Below are 17,387 nucleotides of genomic sequence, written 5' to 3' on the forward strand. Positions count from 1 at the left end.
ATAGCAAATGGGATATAAGTTTCTTTTTTTGTTTTTGTTCTTCACTGATATCTTATACATATTTCATTGGATTTAACATGACATAGTACTAATTTATTTTTAAATTTGTTTTATGGCTATTAATTTTTGGATTAAGAATATTTCGTTCCCTAGCAAAAATTTGTGAATTTTCAAAATTTCCCACATATTTAGTTAATTTTTTGACCCTGGTACTGACCAGAAAATGGCCAGCAATTCTAAAAATGGAAAACAGGCTCCAATAAATTCCATATGAATTAGAAAATGAGTAAAAATTATAGAAATAATAGCAAATGGGCTGTACACGCCATAGATTTCGAGGCTGACTTGTTTACGCAAGGCTTTTTCAGTGAACACATGATTCTAGCAGCAGCTAGTGTTGGATGTCCATCCAACGGCCAACGTGCTTCTTCAATCTCTGATCTTCCTGCTCCAGCCGCCTAAACTAGCACTAGCGGGACAGTCTGCTCCCTCCTCTTGTGGCCCGCTGTGATGCCGCGGAGGCTTCCCCGGCCCAACCTAGTCCCTCCGCTGGCCTGGCCGCACGCAATCAACTGCCTCCTTATTACGCGAAAAAAAATGATTCCTCCCACTGACATCTGGGCGCACCGGTTGGGAGGCTGACATGTGGGCCTACTAAGTTGACGCGTACGCAGGGCTTGTCAACTTAGTCAACAAATGATTCTAGCAGAAGTAACCGTTGGATTTGAATCAAACAGTCCTGCTGCTTCTTCAATCGCTGCTATTCTTGCACCAGCCGCCCAAACCAGCGCCAGGGAGACCGCCTGCTCCTGCCTCCAGTGGCCGGCTGTGCTGCCGATGAGGCCTCATCGCCCCCTACTACTCCCACCGCTAGCCAGGCCCTGCGGCGACGGCAGCCTCACACCACAGCCGAACCAGTGAACCCTCGTACTCCTCTCCGCGTGGGCATCCACTGCCGCGTCTTCCCTGGCTCCACGTCGTCCCCTTCCTAGGCCTTGTCGTCATCCACCGCCTTGGTGCTCTCGGCGTGGCATGGTCAACGTGGTCAACGACATTCCATCGGAAGAGTACTGTACGTGGAGAGGCTGACAGCTGGGTCCACGGCCACAGCCCAGTTTTCTTGTGATTTGCCAAGTAAGTCGCTTTGTCGGGCCTGTTGGGCTGCAAATCTTTCAAGACGAGGAGAGCTTTCATTCGGCTGGCCGAGAAAATGGCCCATCAGTAACGAGAAATGGGTTGTACATTTTTAAAACACATCAAACCGGCAATTAGTTTCAAATATCTTTTTTTCATTTCGAGATTTGAAATTACATTAATTTTTATGCGTGGAGAATTTGTTGGATTTTATATTGATATACATTTATTTTTAAAATCAGTTTGAATGTGAGTCGAAATTTTGGGATTAAAAACAGTTCAGACCGCACCGAAATATGCAAAATTTCGTATAATTTTTTAACTGTAGCCACAATATGGGCTGTAATGCTAACAAAAAGAATATGGGCTCCAAAAAAACCTTAATAATTAGCAAATGGCCTGTAAATTATTAGAAATAATGGAAGATGGGATGTATGCTGTTTTCCACAGATTTGAGGCTTTCCTAAAAAAAAGGTTGACGCACAAGCAGTGACTGTTGGATGGCCATCCAACGGCCGTCGTGCTTCTTCAATCTCTGCTCTTCCTGCTCCAGCCGCTCAAACAGGCGCCGGCGGGACTGCCTGCTCCCTCCTCCCCGCGGCTGGCTCTGCTGCCGCGCAGGCCTCACCGCCCCACCGTACTCCCATCGCTGGCCTAGCCATCCCTCTAGTCACCCACACATGCTGTTATTCTCCAGCGACGGCAGACAAACCAGTAAACCCTCGTATAGTCGTACTCCCCTCCGTGTGGGAAACAACTGCCGAGTCTTCCCTGCCTCCATGTCATTCCCTTCCTAGGCCTCGCCGTGGTCCACCGCCCTGGTGCTCTCGGCGTGGCCTGGTCAACAACCGACATGCATCTGATGTGGACTTTACATGGAGAGGCCGACAGCTGGGTCCACGGCCGCACGCAAGGAAATGCCTCCTTATTACGCACAAAATAATGATTCCTCCACCTGACATCAGGGACCCACTGAAAGGGCCTCTGTATTTCACGAAAAAAATGTTACCGCCGCTGACAGCTCGGACCCAATAGCTATATCTTCGCACGCAAGGAAGTGCCTCCTTATTACGCACAAAAAATGAATACTCCCCCTGTTAGCTGGGACCCAGTATAGTGGCAGGCTGACTTGTGGGCCTACTAAGTTGACGGGGATGGAGGGCTTTGTCAACTTAGTCAATATGCACGATTCTAGCTCCAGTGACCGTATGATGTCCATCCAACGGCCGTAGTGCTTCTTCAACCTCTGGTCTTCTTGCTCCAGCCGCCCAAACTAGCGCCGGTCGTGCCTCGTGCTCCTGCCTCCCGTGGCCGGCTGCGATGCGGCGGAGGCCTCACCGCCCCCTACTACTCCTACCGCTAGCCAGGCCATCCCTCTACTCACCCACACCCCCAGTTATTCTACGGCGACGGCAGCCTCACACCGCAGCGAACCAGCGAACCCTCGTACTCCTCTATGCATGGGCATCCACTGCCGCGTCTTTCCCGGCTTCACGTCATCCCCTTCCTAGGCATCACCGTCATCCATCGCCCTGGTGCTCTTGGCGCGGCATGGTCAACATGGTCAAGGAACGACTTCCATCGGACATGGATTATACGTGGAGAGGCTGACAGCTGGGTCCACGGACGCAGCAAGGAAGTGCCTCCTTATTACGTGCAAAATAATTATTCGTCCACCTGACAGCGGGACCCACCGGACGGGCCATCGTATTTCGCCCCCCTGACTGCTGGGACCCACCAGCTACATCTTCGCATGCAAGGAAGTGCCTGACAGTCAGGACCCACCTGGTTGAAGCGGACGTAGCGTTGTCATTCTGGTCGTGAACGTGTACGTACATATATACTGGTCGATGTAGAGGCGTGCACATGTCATAGTAGAGGTGGCCAGGGTGCAAGAAAGAAAATACGGCCACGTATGTGTACATACGGGCAGGGTCTCAAACGCCTACTCGCGCATACGTACGGCCAGGGCTCGTGTACATGGCTGGGTCGGAACGGAGAAACAGTGTCATCGTCGTGTTCATGGGGAGGCAACGGAATGCGTCATGTTCATGGGGAGGCAACGGAATGCGTCGTGTTCATCGGGAGGGCTTGGACGGAACAGGCGATGGAAACGAGGCCTGGTGTACCGCACAACGGGGGAAACGGCCTTGTGTTCGACCGGCCACGTTCGAAATGGGATCCTGTTCATCGAGAGGGGTCTGGCATACCGCAAAATGGAGGAAACGGACCTCCTACGGTCGAAACAGGGGTCCTGTTCATCGGGAGGGGTGTGGCGTACCACAAAATTGACGAAACGGACCTCCTATGGTCGAAACGGGGGTCCTGTTCATCGGGAGGGGTGTGGCGTACCGCAAAATGAAGGAAACGGACTTGTGTTGGAGCGCTACGGTCGAAACGGGGGTCCTGTTCACCGGGAGGGGTGTGGCGTACCCTAAAACGGGACTCCACAGGATACTGTTCATCTCCACCGTTGACCCCCTCTAGCCTCCACAAGCTACTGTTCATCCACCGTCGACATCCTCCAGCCTCCACCTGTGACTGTTCATCCACGGGCTCCTGTTCATCCAGCCTCCACCGTGCGCTATTCCACCGGCTACTGTTCAACCAGCCCTCTCCACGGGCTCCTGTTCAACCACCCCTCCACGGGCTACTGTTCATCCTGCCCTCCACTGTCTACTATTCATCCTTCCCTCGACGGGGTGGTCCTGTTCATCCAGCCCTCCACGGGGTCCTGTTCATCCAGCCCCAACCGGCTCGATCGATCGGGGTCCTGTTCATCCAGAGGCAACACCACGGGGTCCTGTTCATCCACCCCCACTGGGAACTGTTCATCCAACCCCCCCTGCAACGCTCACTGTTCATCCAGAGGCAGCATCTATCGTCTTCAGTTAGCAGCAGTAGCGAAGGAATCGCTCGATCGGGTTCAGTTAACAGCCATCGATCGATCGCTCGCGTTCAGTAACGCGTAGCCTACAGTGCAATCGCTCGGGTTCAGTTAGAGCCCAACGCCTCGCTCGGGTTCAGTTAGAGCCAACGCCTCGCACACACGCGCATACGTGTATGAGAGAAACGCGCATCGCTCGGCCCCCGACCTCCCACCGTAACCGGGAACTCCCCAAAATTTTCCTCGCCCTCGCTTATACCATAGTTTTTTCCGTCATGGACGGCCCAAAGAATGTCATCAGCTGCGTCTCCGGCCCGCCCAGGACGAAAAGCCCATTTTCTGTCATGATTTTTTGTCATAGAAGTAGGAGCCCACAACATCTATGATGATACCGGGTTTTGTCACAATTATTGTCATAGAAGTGTCATATGTATGACAGAAAAAAAATTCGTTCGGCCCAAAATGTCACGGATGTGTCTTTTTTGTAGTGAAAGCAAATCACCACTTAGGTACTTGTCGGCGTTCTGGGAACGGGGGTCCCAAGACTTGCCTTCCTGCGGCCCGCGGCGTGGCGGGGCCCGCGGGCCATATGTCCCATCTTCATCAACAAAGCATCCAAGACCCTCACGAGGGTCCAAGCCTAGCGAGGCAGACGACGCAAGACCTCCTATGGAGCGGCCTGGTTAGGAAGGCTCGCGAGGAGCGGAGATATCAAGGCGAGGCGAACCTCACAAGGCTCTCGTGATGTGAGCCATGACGATCGACACCAGGCGGGCGCCAGGCGGGCGCCAGCGCGCGCAGCGTCCTTGTTTCCCCTTTGGTGCAAAGGGGGCAAGGGCAGCCGCGGAGTACCGAGGCCTCGGGCAAAGGATACCATTTCGGTGCAACAAGACCAAGTCCATGGACTGCAAGACGGAGGTAATCGTGGATCCCAAGACGGCATCACCACTAGAGTTTTGTGCAGGCGAAGACCGCTTTTGTCATGATAGCTTGTACTAGCTGTCCCCCTTCAAATTAGCCCACCATTGTTGGCTCCCTTCCCACTCGATATTTGGGAAGAGGACCAGGGCCTCTATAAATAGGACTAGCCACCACCATAGTAGGGGAGATGAGACCCAGAGAGAGACACAAGTCCAAAAGCACAAGAACACCTCAACCTCAGGAGACTATTCTTCCCCTTGTATTGCTAATCGTCAGCCCAAGAGGCAATCCACCACCACCACACTGGAGTAGGGTATTACACCACAACGGTGGTCTGAACTAGTATAAACCCCATGTCCTTCTGTGTTGTGAATCCGTCGAGTTCGTCCGCAAGATCCTAGCGAGATAGAGCATAGATCGGTAGGAGGGAAAGACTTCGCGTGCACCCCAATGTTCAAACTTTAAGGGTTAGCCGGAGCCCCACATCCGACATTTGGCGCGCCAGGTAGGGGTGCGCAGTAGCTTCCTTTCCCTCAGTCTGTCACTCTGTCGCTCCGTCATCTCCATGTCGGACGCTTGCCATGCTCGAGCTAAGCGTTGGGCTGCCCTCGCAGCCCGCGTCGCTTAGACCGCTCCCGTCGGCGGACCACCTCTTCGTTCTCCGTCCCCCGCCGTCAATGCTGCCACCAGCCTGGTGGGGAAAGAGCAGCAGGCATCCTCGCAGCATCCTTCGGTGCGGCAGGACGGCCGCACCGCTACTCTGTCACTCACCCCTGCTGGTTCTTCATCCCACGTGCACCGCGCCCCCATGGAGGCGCGGGCCGCGCTCATCGCGGTGAACGAGCTCTTGCATTACCGTCCCGTCGACGACCTCTACGAGGAGTGGCTCGACCGCGTCGCCGAGCTCGTCCGTGCCGCAGGGGGCTCTCCAATGCTGTCCCACTCTTTGCCTCCCCCTCAACCAGCCGCGGGCAACGGGGCTCATGGCATGCCTCCACCGCCTCGACCCCAAGACGGTGCCTTCGCACCAAGGCGCGCGCCTCCGCGGTGTGATCCACCGTGCCCGGCGCCCGCGCGTGAAGAAAGAAGCTCCTAAGAAATCCCGCGGCCGCGAGAAGCTGCACCAGCGCTCCCCGTGCCACCCCGTCAAGACCGTGTACCGCCTGCAGCGGTGCAGCGTGGACCTCATCAAGACCTAGCTCCACCTCCAAAGCGGGCCCCGGCAACCACGGCCGGCTGCCGCGCCTTCACCCCTGAGCTGCGTAGCGTTGCCTGGCCAGGCAAGTTCAAGCCAGATCTGCCTCCTCGATACGATGGCACCACCGACCCCGTGGAGTTCCTGCAGCTCTATGAGTTGAGCATCGAAGCGGCAAACGGCGACGAAAAAGTCATGGCGAACTGGTTTCCCATGGCTCTCAAGGATGGGGCCCGCTCCTGGCTCCTGAACCTGCAGCACGGCTCGATCTCCTCCTGGGACGAGATGCGCGACCGCTTCGTTGCCAACTTCCAGGGCACTCGCGACCGCCCACCGGCCGCGGGAGATCTACGCCGCATCAAGCAATAGCCAGGAGAGACCAGAAGTACATCCAGCGCTTCAACAACACCCGCCTCAAGATTCCCAAGGTCACGGACGAAGCCATCATCTCCGCGTTCTCAGATGGCATCCGTGACGTCAAGATGAAGGAAGAGTCGGCTATCCACGAGGAGCTTAGCACATCTCAGGAGCTGTTCAACCTGGCGACCAAGTGCGCAAGAGCTGAGGAGGGGCGCCTCTCTCTCCTTGAGCTGCTAGCTGCAAGAGTGGAGGAGAAGAAGGCCAAGGCTAAGGACATGAAGCGCAAATAGGCAGTGGTGCTCGCAGCGGAGCCCGACACCAAGCGAGGCAGAGATCAGCCCGAGTCATCCAAGAATGGTCGTCCGTTCGGCGCCTTCCACAACCTGAACACCCACAACACCAGCGACTGCCAAGAGCTCAGAGCCATACTGCAAGGACTCTTCGGCCGACGCCCCGAGCGTAATGACCGGGGCTACGGCCGCGGAGGAGGACGCGGACGCGGACGCTGGGACGACCGTGGCCCGCGCCAGGAGTGGCGTGACCGGCCTCGTGAGGACCGCTGGCAGGACCAACCTCGCGAGGGCGCCTGGAGGGACCCGCCTCGTGAGGATCGCCCCCAGGGCAATGCCTGTCTTCCCCCGTTGCCGCCACCGAGAAGGAACGACGACCACCAGAAGGACGAGGGGGCTGGGGGCTTCCAGGAGCCGCGTGTTGTTGCTTGCATCTTGGGCGGTGCTCAGGCCACAGCCTCTCAGAGCATCTTCAAACAGTTCGCTCGCGAGGTGAACGCGGTGCTCCCTAAGCTCGAGGCCACGCGCCCGCTCAGGTGGTCCCAATGCGCCATCACCTTCAACTGGGCCGACCAGATCAAGTGCGCAGGCACCGCTGGCACACTCCCTATGTTGTGCTCCCTAGTTATCAGCAATGTGCAAGTCACCAAGACTCTCGTCGACGGCGGCGCAGGGCTGAATGGCCTATCTGTCGACACGTTCGACAACCTCCAAGTGCCCTATGAGCAGCTCCAGCCAACCAAGCCTTTCTCAGGAGTGACTGATAGTTCCAGCACACCGATAGGGCAAGTCCGCCTGCCTGTCACCTTCGGGGAGTGCAAGAACTACCGCACCGAGCTCATCGACTTCGACGTCGTGCACATCCTCCTGCCGTACAATGCCATCCTCGGGTATCTAGCCCTAGCCAGGTTCATGGCAGTCACTCACCACGGCTACAACGTTCTCAAGATGCTAGGAAGTGGGGGAATCATCACGGTCCCATGTAAAGAAAGGGATGCGGTGTGCTCCCTTGAGCGTGCCTTCCAAGCCACAGCAATCGACAACCTTGACAGCAGAAGTGAAGGCCCTCCGGAGACCATCCCCAAGAATAAGCTGCCGCGCCGTGCAGGACCGCAAGAAGATGTCGTCGCATCAGGAGCCTCGTCAGGGTCAGCGCCCGCTCCAGGGGCGCTCCCTCCACCGCATAGGAAAGCGCTCCCAGCGCCCTCCTCAGGTAGGACTCGGGGGCTCCCTCCTGAAGAGCCTCAGACCTTGCCAACCTCACGAGGGAGGCGCTTGGGCACCACTTGGAAGCGTGCTTCACGGAACACTTTCCTCAGGAGAGCACAGGGCAAGGAGTGCCCACCACCTAGGAGTTCATCACCAAGACCACCCAAGAGCTACAAGATGCGAGAGCCATGCGCGGCGACAGCCACTCACCGAGCGCGGCTCACCATCCAGGCGAGGGTGCTGAACTGTGCGTCTACATCAACATCCCAGGTCTCAACAGGGCCGCATCTCAGGAACGCTTCTGGCCATCACGTGTGGGCCGCTGTGAGGGTCCACCACACAGCTACGTTCACATGCCCTTCGGCTTGCAGAGCGTGGCATCGGCTTACCAACGCAACCTGCGGAGTGTACTGGCGGCTTAGGAGGCCAGGTACCACGCCGTCCTGGAGGAGATGGCGACGGTCTTCAGGGAACCTCCTGAGCCCCCAGAGCCTCCCGAGGCTCAGGGTCCCGGTGGCTCATGAGGAGCCGTTCCTTCAACGCATGGCTTCAGCTGCACCAACTCTACTTCGTCTACAAAACCAGGTGACATCTTCCAACTTCATTTAAGCTGGGCGCACCCCTCGGGCTGCATTATTCCTAGGCCACATGGGTTCGTACCTGTGGCATGTATCCCTTTTCCTTATGTCTTAGCTTACCTCGTTGGGGCGCCCCTCGGGCTGCATCATCCCCACACCGCCTGGGCCAGACCCAGTGGCATGTATCTTCCTGCATTTATCCAAGTCGATCTGCTCTTCATGCTTAACCTGCCAACTGCTGTCACCTGCTCGATCACCACCCACCACGGGTCCGTTTGCCCAATGCAATTCGCTTGCACGTTAAAAGGGGGGCTCCTGAGCATCATGACTCAGGAGCTCTTACTGGCTCTCCAGCCCTCACCCCCTGGCCTTGACCACGGCATCGTGACCTAGCATACCAGTGGCGGCTGAGCTCGCTCGAGGGACGGGACCCGAGGACGTAGAGTGCTTGCATCTAACCGCCTTGCAGGGACATACAATCACCAAGACTCAAGACCAGTGTAACACCCCAAAATTTTGACATTGATTTATTAATTAAAATTTTGCCAGGAAATTAAATTTTTATTTTCTGGGCTTATCTTTTAAATTTCAGACCACTCTGTCCCTCTGAATTCTTGAGTTTTTCCTTTTGGGTGGAAACCTTTCAAAAATATTGTTGGACTTGTTTATCTTCCCAAGACCATTTCTTTCTATCAGTGGAATTGTTTCTGAAATTAATTTTCCTTGAACTTTATTTCTTTTAAAAAAATGGGTTTTCATAAGTTTTAGAGCCTCTTTTGCACTGCAACCCTTTGATAAGTTTATTTAAAATTCCAAACAAAATTTGGGGATGTCATGTGATGTTTTTAAATCACTTTTATGCAAAAATATATTTTTGTCATTGGAGATTTTGAGCTCTACCTCATGTTTTCAAAACTGGTCAAATTGGTAATTTTGCACTACAACCTATTTAAATATTTCTTTAAAAAATTTACTAAGTATTTGGAGATGTCAGTAGATGCATATAATTCAACTTGATGCAAAAACCCTTTGATGTTCTTTGAAAAATTTGAGTGAATCAACCTCATCTTCATTCTGGTCCAGCCTGGTGATTTGTACTGCAACCATATTTTAACTTGCCCTTTTACCCATGATTCTTTTTCCTACTTATAGACCACCCTGAAAAACCCTTAAGTCCAGGAGATTGGACCCATTGGAGGATTTTAAGTACAGGCAATGATGCCCTTTTCTTTCTGTCCAGAATTGGTTTTCTCAAAAACTTGCACTAACAAGTTTCTGGACTTGACCAACTAACCTTGCCACCATCACCTACTCCTAAAGAGACACTGATCTGGAGATTTTGGCCACCCCAAGAGTTGCCTAGATGCCCTTGGCATTCTGTCAAATGCCTTGAGTGCATGGACAGTTTTGACATGATTTTAATTTTGCACGGTGACCTTGCCCCCCTGGACAAACTAGCATGTCCACTAAGCTCCTAGATGACTATAACCTAGACCTGTTAAACCCCAGCCTAATCCAAGACCTCTAGCACGCTCTGGCATTGCGTCGAGCACCTGGCGTGCATGCGCTGAACGCGCCCAGAGCGCGCGTTTTGCACGTGCGTGCGCCCGAGTCACCGCATATGGCCCCTAGCCTTTGCTCACCTGCAGAGCCACGCCCGCCTTCATCCACTCATCAGAGCCATCCAGGCCACCCCTGGAGCCCCCAGCACTGCCATCAGGTCGGCCATGGCGGCTAGCGGACGGCCACAGTAGGCCACGGCCATGGATGGTGCCGCCCAAGCCACAGCCGCGCGCCAGCTGCCCCTGGAACAGCCCAAGCTCATCCACGAGCTCGTCCACTAGCACCCGTCGCCGCCACGATGCCATGCAAGATACAACAAGGCGGTTCGCCGATCTTATCTCCGGCCGCCGCGGAACCGACCTAGTCGCGCTTTAAATGGAGACCCCCGAGCTCATCCAAAACCCAACGCGACCTCAAGCCATTCCTCTAAAGCCCCCACGGCCAGCAATCGATGGTGGGAAGCCTTCTTCCTTGTCTCCAGCCAGTTCGGCCACCGCCACACTACGGTGCCGTGCGTCGCGAACAGAGCCTCTCTGGTCCATCCAGTGCCACCGTTCTCCTCCCCTCGACCATGCGGAGCCGCCCAGCCTCTCAGCTTCGACCGGGAGTCACCACAGCCCAAGCCCCCAATCCCTCCCGAAGCCACCTCCGCCGCGAAGCTCACCGCCGGTGCCCCCCTCCACCCTCACCAACCTAGTGACCACCGGGAGGACCGCCCTGGACTGGCAGATCCATCCCCGCCCTCAGAACCCCGCGGGGAGCCGTTGTTCATCGACGATGATCGCCGGAGCCCGCCTCGGCTCGGCCAGAGAGAAGACAGAGGCGTGGGCGACTGGTCAAACCTGACCAGTGGGCCCAAGGGACCCACTGTCAGTGACCCCGAGCCGGCCCGCGCTGGTTTAAGTGGAGGCGTACTCCTCCAAATACGCCTTCGCTAGAGGAAAGCGTAAGCTCCCCGAAATGTTTTCTTTTTCTGATTTTTATTAAAACAGAATATTGACTAAACTTCGACTGGCTATAACTTTTTAAATATAAGTCCAATTGACTTGATTCTTTTTCTGTTGTTTCTCAAATTCGGTCTAGTTTATTTTCATAATTATTTGAAAATTTTCCAAACAACTTTTTTGTACTGTTTTTAAACTATGTGGTGATTCAAATTTTCTTAAAATAGGATTTTGAAGAAGAAGCCAACCTTCAATAAAGTGCACCCCATTTGCATACTCTTGAAGGCAAGCATTCTGAACCCTGGCATAATATTGTCGTGTGTTGTTTGATACGATTACAACACCACCTTGACATGGAGCATTCGTTATTTTATGTGACGATATGATCATACGCATGAGTGCATAATGAAAGTCCTTGCTGTTGGAAATGGATATGCTTGTGATACTAATCACCCTCGTATACCTTTCTTGCCTATACCGGGAGGAAGCCGGGAAAGTCTCTGTCTTGGGTAGACACGAGCTTGTCTCCGGTCTTCGTCGAGACGGTTGTGTCCGGTATGGCATAGTGAGGCATGATGAGTGGTGATTTTGCTTGTTGGTTGAAACATATTTGTTATGCTAACCATGAAGGGAATACCTAAACCTCCTGAGTCGACCATAGATCGAGTCTTGTTCTAGTAACCCCCATACTTGTTTCGTACTACCATTGGTCCCTGCCATAGGTAGGGTACGGTTCAGTAAGTTGTCAACCCCTTCCTAGCACACACCATACAGAGAGGCCATGGTGGAAGATACCGGAAGGCCTCCGGTAGGCATGGCAACTGGTCCGGGGGCATGGGTGTTTTCGGTTGGAGCCGAAGGGGTAGCTCCCCTAGTTTGCGCGCGGTATAAGTTTTGTGATCCCATGCTAATCGAGGTTGTAGCCTCCCCACTTAGAGTTTCGCTTAACGGGTGTCGTGGGTGATTCCAGACACCAGTAAGTTAGGCTGGTGTGTGCGGTCGGGTGTGTTTTCAATCAAAAGACCGTAGACGGAATTAGTCCCGATGTGTCGGGTTTCGGGTTCCGGCAGACCCTTGAGGTTCGAACACTGGGGTGCACGCGGAGATCTCTCCCCTACCGATCTACGTCCGATCCTCTCGTGCAAACTAAGATGAAAATGATGAACACCACAAGAGACATGAGGTTTATACTGGTTCGGGCCACCGTTGTGGTGTAATACCCTACTCCTGTGTGTGGTGTGGTGGATTGCCTTTGGGACTGATGATGGACAGTACAAGGGAAGGACAGCCTCGCGAGAGGTGTTCTTGAGCTGGTGCGATGAACTGCTAGGGTGAGTTTAGTCGCCTCTTCCTCTATCTCTTCTATGGTTCTACCAGATTTCTAGCCGTCCTCTCCTTCTGTGGTGGCTAGCTCTATTTATAGAGGCCCTGGGCCTCTCCCCAAATAATGAGCGGGAAGGGCGCCAACAATTGGCCATTTCGAAGGGGAACATCTAGTACAAGTTTTCCTGACCAAAGGTGGTCTTCGGCCTGCCAAAAGCACTGGCGATGACGCCGTCTTGGGCTCCACGGTGACCTCCGTCCTGCCGCCCGGCTGGTCTTGGTCTCGTTGCACCGGAATGGTAACCTTTGCCTGATGCCTTGGCCTGTGCTTTCCCCCTTTGCACCAAAGGGGAAACAAGGACACTGCGCAGGCCGGCGCCCGCCTGGTCTCGATCGTCATGGCTTGCGTCACGGGTTCCTCGCGAGGTACCCCTGCCTTGATCTCTCCACCTCCTTGCGAGCCTTCCTGATGAGGCTGCCTCTAAGGAAGCTTTTTGTCGTCTGCCCCGCGAGGCTTGGCCCCTCGCGAGGGTCTTGAGCTTGAGCTAATGAAGATTGGCCGCGCAGGGCCCCCGCTTGAGCCACGCCACAGGCCGCGGGCAGGCAAGTCTGGGGACCCCCGTTCCCAGAACGCCGATAGTAGCCCCCGGGCCCAAGGCGCGCGCGGGCTTGGCTTAGTAGAGAAGTGAAGGGGCAAGCGCGAAGCGTTGCGGGCCCTGACAGCCTGCGGCCTTGGGCGCCGCATGGCGGTTGATTGGGCATGGGCGTCTGCACTTCCCACGACGCCTTGGCAACTGCACGACTTGACAAGTCCCTGCATGCAAAGATATGGGTCATGATTACCTGGGGTCATGGTGCTCGGTGGTTGGCCTTCCCCGGCTATAAGTACAGGGCTGCGTGAGCTTCGCCGGTTCACCCCTTTCCGTCACTCCTCCTCTTCTTCTTCCTCATCCTTGCTTCCTCTTGCACCAATGGCACCGATCCGCCGGTTTTCAGCTGAGGAGAAGGGAAAGGCCCCCAGAGAGGGTCCTGACCCCCTCCCGCTGAACAAGCGGCCAATCCTTTGTCACCGGGACGAAGGCGCCTGGCAGGTGGTGTCGAGGCCGTGGTACGAGCGGCCGCCGCCTGGGGAGGTGCTAGCAAGTAGCGTTCCTTAGGGTTAGCACCTTCTATTCCCTGCAAGGAATTAAAGCAACACCCCGCGGGGGCATGTAAGGCGTTTGCCGTGCTTTTGTTCCGGCTAAGCTCCCCCTTTCTATCCTCACGAGGACTTGGCGCTCTAAGCTGACAGGTCCCAGTCCCCAGGCAAGCTTCAGCAGTCGCTGGTATGCCAGGTCGCGATGCCGTGGTCAAGGCCAGGAGGTGAGCGGCCCGAGGTCCGGTAAGAGCCCCCGAGTCGCGATCCTCGGGAGGTCCCCTTTAGCTCTCAAGCAATCCTTGCTGGGCGAGAAAGGAAGGTAGTGTCGCCGTGACAGAGTTGCACTGGGCGGGGATTTAGCGCTGCGTTGGTCTAGCTTTTGCAATGGTGCGACTTATCTTGTGTGTCTGGCGTAGTTCCTCGGAGAGGCGCCTGGCCCGAGAGGCGGTGGTCGAGATACTGCTGGGTTAGGCCCTTGCGAGCTTCTTCCCACTCCCCCGCACTTTCCTTAATGCTCTACGTCCTCAGGTCCCGGCCCTCGAGCGAGCTCAGCCACCGCTGGTATGACAGGTCGCGATGCCGTGGGTCAAGGCCAGGGGGTGAGGGCTGGAGAGCTAGTAGGAGCCCATGAGTCATGATGCTCATGTACCCCCCTTTTAACGTGCAAGCGGTCCGTGCCGAAGAGAGGGAGAGAGAGCTCACGATGCCCCCAACGTTGCTCCTGGAGTAGGTCCTGCACACCAATCATGAGGAGAAACAAGGCCTGTTGTTACGGTCGCCGGCCAACCTATGGTCACTACGAGGGAGCGGTCAGGGCACTGAGGGCCTGGTGAGGTGGCGCCGTGCGAGGCTGCCGCGGCCAGAGCTCGACTACTCAGGTTTATCAACGCTGTAGGGACGGACCCATGCGCACGCACCGTGCCAGAGCGAGCGGCTCTTCAAATAGGCGTTGATCGAGCAGGTGATTAGGTCAAGTATGTTAAGCACATAGGAGGAAATCCAATTTCAAGCAAGCGCAGGTAAAAGCAACCGCCGCTGGCTCGGGCCCAAGCGGCGTGGGGATGATGTAGCCCGAGGGGCGCCCCCAATAGGGTAAGTAAAGAGCATAACCGAAATGGATACATGTCGCGGGGACGGACCCATGCGGCCTGGGAATGGTGTAGCCCTGTGGGCGCTCCCAGCTGAAAGTAGAACTCTGAAAGATATCACCTGGTGCTGTTGAAGACAAAGTGATGCTGAGGAAGTGAGCGATGCGCGGTGAAGACGTCGGCCCTCATGAGCCCCCAGGCCCAGGGGCCTCGGGAGGCTCTGGTGGCACGTGCAGGTCTTCGGGGACCATCGCCACCTTCGCCAGGACCGCACGATGCCTGGCCTCCTGAGCCTTCAGAATGCTCCTCAACAGGTGCTGATGTGCGGCGACCGCGCTCGGCAGGCCGAAGGGCATGCAAACGTAGCTGTGGGGTGGTCCCACGTAGCGCCCTACGGCCGAAGGCCATAGGCGCTCCTGGGACGCAGCTCGGTTGAGCCCTGGTACGTCGACACAGACGCGCAGTCCTCCATCCTTGCCTGGATGTGGGGCCACAGCAGGTAAGCGGCGGCTGCCGCGCATGCCTCTGGACTCTTGTAGCTCTTGGGTGTTCCTTGCGATGAACTCCTGAGGGTTTTGTCTCCTTTGACTTGTACCTTTCTGAGGGAAGCGTGCCTAAAAGCACCCCTCCAAGTGGTGCCCGAGTGCCTCCCCCGCGACCTTGGCAAGGTCGGTGGCTCTCCAAGAGAGAGCCCCCGAGCCTTGCCTGAGGAGGGCGCCGGGCGCGCCTTCCTATGCGCGAGAGGGCGGCGCTCCCTGATCGGGCACGAATCCTGATGCAATACCTTCGGAGGTTCGTGCTTCCTTGTGGCTCTGGCCAGGTGAGGTCTTCTTCTTCTTGAGGGTCGCATCGGGAGGCCTCCCACTCCTGCGATCTGGGTCTTTGATTGTTGCGGCTTGGAACGCACGCTCGAGCGAGCACACTGCATCCCTTTCTTCACAGGGTACGGTGATGACTCCACCGCTTCCTGGCATCTTGAGAACATTATAACCATGGTGAGTCACTGCCATAAACTTGGCTAGGGCTAGGTACCCGAGGATGGCGTTGTACGGCAGGCAGATGTGAGCGACGTCGAAGTCGATGAGCTCGGTGCGGTAGTTGTTGCGTTGCCCGAAGGTGACCGGAAGGCGAACCTGCCCAATTGGAACAGTGGAACCATCGGTGACTCCTGAGAAAGGCTTGGTTGGCTGAAGCTGGTCGTATGGCACTTGGAGATTGTCGAACGTCTCGACGGACAGGACGTTGAGTCCTGCCCCGCCATCGATGAGGGTCCTGGTGACCTGCACGTTGCTGATGAATGGGGAGCAAAGCATTGGGAGGACTCCGGCCGTTGCAGCACACTTGAGCTGGTCTACGAAACTGAATGTGATCGTGCACGAAGACCACCTGAGAGGGCGCGTGGCCTCAAGCTTGTGAAGGATTTCATTCACCTTGCGAGCAAACTGCTTGAAGATGCGCTGTGAGGCTGGGGCCTGGGCGCCGCCCAAGATGCAAGCAATTGCACGCGGCTCCTGGAAGCCCCCAGCCCCATCGCCTTGGTGTTGGTCTTCGTTCCTCCTTGGTGGAGGCGGCAGAGGAGGGAGGCCTGCATTACCGTGGGGACGGTCCTCACGAGGCTGGTCCCTCCAGCCTCCCTCGCGAGGCTGGTCCTGCCAGCGGTCCTCGCGAGGGCGGTCACGCCATCCCTGGCGAAGGCCACGGTCTTCCCATCGTCCACCGCCTCTTCCTCCTCCTCGGCCGTAGCCCCTATCGTTGCGCTCTGGGCGTCGGCCGATTCGCCCATCTCGCATGGCTCTGAGCTCTTGACATTCATTATGTTGTGGGTGTGGAGGTCGTGGTACACGCAGTACCGTCCGCCCTTGGATGACTTAGGCTGATCCCTGCCTCGCTTGGTGTCCGGTTCCACTGCTAGCACGACAGCCCCCTTGCGCTTCATGTCCTTGGCCTTGAGCTTCTTTTCTTTCGGGTCGACTGCCGGGAGCTCAAGGAGGGAGAGACGCCTTCCTCAGCCCTGGCGCACTTGGTCGCCAAGTTGAATAGCTCCAGGGATGTGCATAGGTCTTCATGGATTGCTAGCTCTTCCTTCATCTTGACACCGCGCACGCTGTCGGAGAAGGCTGAGATGATGGCTTCTTCAGTCACCTTGGGGATCTTGAGGCGAGCGTAGTTGAAGCGTTGGATGTACTTCTGCAGGGTTTCTCCTTGTTGTTGCTTGATGCGGCGCAGGTCGCTGACGGCCGGGGGCCGGTCGCGAGTGCCCTGGAAGTTGGCGATGAAGCGGGTGCGCATCTCGCTCCAGGAGGAGATCGTGCCGAGCGCCAGGTTCAGGAGCCAAGTGCGGGCGCCGTCCTTGAGCGCCATGGGGAACCAATTCACCATGACCTTCTCGTCTCCGTTGGCGGCTACGATGCCCAGCTCGTAGAGCTGCAGGAACTCCGCGGGGTCTGTTGTGCCATCGTAGCGGGGCGGGAGGTTAGGCTTGAACTTGCCTGGCCATGTGACGCCGCACAGCTCGGGGGTGAAGGCGAGGTAACCCGCCGTGGCCACCGGCGCCCTTTGCTGGTGTTGGACTCGTTCTTGCGGGTCACCACGCACCGCCACTGGGAGCAGCGCGGGGTTTTGTCATGGAGGCGCTGGGGCGCGATCTTGGCGCGCCGGCGCTAAGAGCGTGCGAGCACCTTCTCGGGGACGTGGGATCTCTTGGCAGCTCCCTTCTTGATGCGCAGGTGCCAGACGTGGAGGGTCTCGCCCTAGGGC

The sequence above is a fragment of the Triticum aestivum genome, chromosome 1A (assembly GCF_018294505.1).
Source record: "Triticum aestivum cultivar Chinese Spring chromosome 1A, IWGSC CS RefSeq v2.1, whole genome shotgun sequence".
Lineage (NCBI taxonomy): Eukaryota > Viridiplantae > Streptophyta > Magnoliopsida > Poales > Poaceae > Triticum > Triticum aestivum.